The following is a 4,318-nucleotide window of genomic DNA, read 5'->3' as shown; positions in this document are numbered from 1 at the left end:
GATTTTTATTTTAAATTAAAATTATTTTACTCGGAGACAAATCAGAATCATGTTTTAATTGTTTTTGTTGAATTTCTACAATCGCAGTGAGAAATCATCATAATGTCATCGATTCGATGTATTCCATTGACATGTCTCGTGAGATGCCACAAAAAAATTTTAATTGAATCGATCTTCAATAGATCGATTCATTCAGGTCCGATCTTTTAATAGATCGATTTCAATCAATCCGATTTTAAATCGATACAATTAATGTAGATCGCACATCCCTAGGGTGAACCCAGAGGCCGAGCCAGAGGCATTTCTGGCCCTCTGAGGGGAAGACCCATGGAGTCGCGGACGGGGGTCCGTGACTCCCACGAGATGGGTAAAGGGAAAGGGAGGGGGTGCAGCCGGCCTCTGCACACCCTCATGTATATAAGGGTAGAATACGTTCGTAACGTATATGTACAGGGGTCCATCCGGAAGTACTACAGATGTGAAATTCCCGGATGGACCCCAACTGTTCGGGATAAGTATGCGCGGAAGGGTTTTAGTGGGTAGGCTCCCAGAAACAAGTGGTCTCGGGGAGAGAGCCCCACATACCCCGCCTCCCTCCCTCGGGGGAGGCGGGAATGCGTAATGCATTTCCCCTGCGTCACAAAAAAAAAGTTAAGGTAGCGTAGCCAGTTGCTGGCCTAAACAAGATTTAACAGAGGATGCAACTGGGGAGGATATTGATGCTACAGTTAAAAGATTACAGATCACGATGACTGGAGCATGTAACATGGCTATGCCAAAGGGCCAGCCAAGACCATGCAAGACTATGCCTTGGTGGTTCGAGGAACTGGATCGACTTAGAGCGGAGCTAACTGCAGCTCGCAGAAACATGAGAAGGTTAAGAAGAAGGCGGATCCAAGATGAGGAGGAATTCCACATGAGGATTGGGGAATTCGGGCAATCCAGAGATGCCTTCGAGAAAGCTATCGGAAAGGCTAAGGCCAAATCGTGGGAGGAGTTCGTCCTTTCATTGAATGAGGACCAGTGGGGGCGACCATACAAAACCATAATGAATAAATTGAGAAGATAGTCGCCTCCGTATACGGAATTCCTGGATAGGATAACATTGAATCGGGTGCTCACGGGACTCTTTCCAGATGCGGGTACAGATAACTGGATAGAACCAGAGTTGCCGGCCGTAGGAGAGGCAGCTTGGAAGGAGGAGCTTCAAGTGTCGCAGGAGGAACTGAAGACCGCGGTTAGACGTATGATTGAAAAAGACACTGCGCCAGGACCAAGCGGAATCCCCTCTAGGGCATGGGCAATTACACCTAACGAGATGGCCAAGGAATTGAAGTCTATATACACATCGTGTCTAAAGTCGGGCAGATTTCCAAATAAATGGAAAAATGCAAAATTAGTTCTGTTAAGGAAACATAATAAACCGGACAACCAGGCTGCTGGATACCGGCCGATTAGTTTGTTAGACGACGAGGCGAAGATGCTGGAGAGAATTATTGTGGAAAGAATAATATCTCATTTGGACGGCAGAGGCCTAAATCTAAACCCTATGCAATTCGGGTTTGGAAGAAGTAGATCAACGATGAACGCAATTGTTACGGCTAGAGCCTATATGGAGGAGGCCTTCGAGGAGGGAAAGGTGATCATAGGTATCTCTCTGGATATCAAGAATGCCTTCAACTCCATGCCCTGGGAAGTTATTGGGAAGGCGCTTAACAAACACAAGATCCCATTATATCTCAGAAGGATCGTGAGAGATTATCTAAGTGGCAGGAAGTTATCATTTCCTAAAAATGACAGAACTCCAAGAGAGAAGGCTGTTCGAAGAGGAGTCCCACAGGGATCTATATTGGGACCTTTTCTATGGAATGTTGGCTTTGACGATGTCATGAGGAAAGAGGACATTCCAGGCGAGTGCAGTATAATTTGCTATGCGGATGATACTCTGATTCTGGTGTCAGGCGATGATTGGGACGAGGCGACAGTTGAAGCAGATATAGCGGCAGGTGCTGTGATTCAAAAAATCCAGGACATGGGTTTAGAGGTAGCTCCTTCCAAAACAGAAATAGTAGGATTCCACGTTAGAGGAAGACCAGCCAATACGCATATAAATATAGCAGGTACAGAGATTGCGGTAGGTAGGAAGATAAAATACCTAGGACTAACCTTGGATAGTAGGTGGTCCTTTACAGATCACTTTATGGACTTAGCACCCAGATTGGAAGGATCGGCTCTCACCCTGAGTAGGTTACTACCAATCCTGGGGGGACCTAACAATAGGGCGAGGAAATTATACACGAACGTAATTAAATCCATATCTCTATACGGGGCTCCGACTTGGGCATACCAGGTAAGGAAAAATAGGAAAGCTATACAAATACTGAGAGGAGCACAGCGCAGAATTACAGGAAGAATTATTAAAGCGTATAAAACGACATCACATGCTGTTAACTCGGTCTTGGCAGGAGTCCCTCCATTGGAATTAGAGGCAATGCAGTATGAAGAAGTATACGAGATGGTAACAGATCTGAGGAGAAGAGGTACGCCCATCCAAAAGGACGAATTGGATACAATTAAGGAATCTTCAAGGAGAAAAATGATTAGAAATTGGGGGGAATGGCTGAGGGAAATGACTCAGTAGGGAGACACTATCCTTGGAGCAGTAGGCGATCAACTTAGGGAATGGTTGGATGCTGGGCCTCTCATTCCGAATGACGCAGGTCCTCACGGGGCACGGATGCTTCGGGAAGTACCTGTGTCGGATCGGAAGGGAGGCCTCCAATAGGTGTTGGCATTGCGATGCCTTAAAGGACTCTGCGAGGCACGCTTTAAGATACTGTCCTGCGTGGGATGTCGAAAGGGCTGAACTTCAAGGGGTGATAGGGGCAGATCTATCACTAAAGGCAGTGATCAGATCGATGAGGAGAGAGGAAGGAAAACAGGCGGTATTCACATTTTGTGAAAAGATGATGACCAATAAAGAGGCCGCGGAAACGGCTAGAAAGAGAGATGACCCTCGGATTTAGAAATCAGGAATTGGCTAAGTAAATAAACGGTGCCGGTAGAATAGGATAGTCAGAAGACTATGAAGAGACAGTCAAATAGGTGTCTCTGTGGGAGATAGTAAGTTGAAGATAGGGTAGAGTAGGAGGAATAAGAGAGGAGATACAAGGGTGCGATGCATGGATCTCACAGGGACGATTGTACTATAGAGATAGGTGGGATGACTGCACCGATTATCGGGACAGTCAGACGGCTGTACTAAGTACGGACATCGGCACCGCAGGGAGGGGGCTTCTCCAACTTTAATTTAGTTTACCCTCCCTGCGGCCCACACGCCCGGAAGGGCATCAGGAGGAGACAACGACGACACCGAGTAGCGGGGTTGTCGGTCTCAACGGCAGTACATTTAAGTAGGGAGAACTCGAAGGCCGAGCCGGAGGCTTCTCTGGCCCTTCGAGGGGAGGACCCATGGAGTCATGGACGGGGGTCCATGTCTCCCACGAGATGGGCAAAGGGATAGGGAGGATGTGTCGCAGGCGTCTTCACACCCTCGTGTATATAAAGTTAGGATGCGATCACACGCATCAGCACAGGGGTCCATCCGGAAGTACTACAGATGTGAAATTCCCGGATGGACCCCAATTGTCCGGGTTAGGTACGCCCGTAGGGGTTTTAGTGGGTAGGCTTCTCGAGACAGCAGTCTCGGGAAGAAAGTCCCACATACCCCGCTTCCCTCCCCCGGGGGAGGCGTGGATGCGTAACGCATTTCCCCTGGGTCACAAAAAAAAAGTTAAGGTAGCGTATCTCCCTCGTGGGCTGATACCTTGTCGTGGTGAGGGATCTCCCTCATGGGTCACCTTGGCGTCCCTTGGGGATCTAAGTGCAGCCTATACGGACTACTCCGTTAAATAGGAGGAGTCTGTACATAGGGTCCGGCAACCCAAGGGAGCTCCTCTTTTCGGAGAGGGCTCCTGGGGGAGCCGTTCCATACGGAACGGTTTCCCAATGTGCCGGTAGAGGTTGGCGGACCAGAATTCAATCGCTCGGTGGCATGGTACCGTTAAGGGGAGGTTTGCTCCCCGCCCATGACATGGTTTCGCCCCCACTGGGTCCGGACTCCCGTGGGGCCCTCCCCTCCCTCTCCGGGGGTGGGGTGGTTTCCTCGGTATCTCGGATCCAGAAGTGTCGAGCGGGTGCTCGCGCACGGCAGGTCGGCCCGTATGCTGGGTGCTCCTGGCTGCGGGTTGGCTCATGCCACTGGGGGGGAGAGTTTCCAAGAGCTACGGCTCATTGCACTGGAGACTCTCCGGTGAAG

Source organism: Trachymyrmex cornetzi, unplaced genomic scaffold (genome assembly GCF_001594075.2).
Source record: "Trachymyrmex cornetzi isolate Tcor2-1 unplaced genomic scaffold, Tcor1.1 scaffold1731, whole genome shotgun sequence".
Lineage (NCBI taxonomy): Eukaryota > Metazoa > Arthropoda > Insecta > Hymenoptera > Formicidae > Trachymyrmex > Trachymyrmex cornetzi.
The sequence above is the reverse complement of the archived record's forward strand: the minus strand, read 5'-3'. Positions refer to the sequence as shown.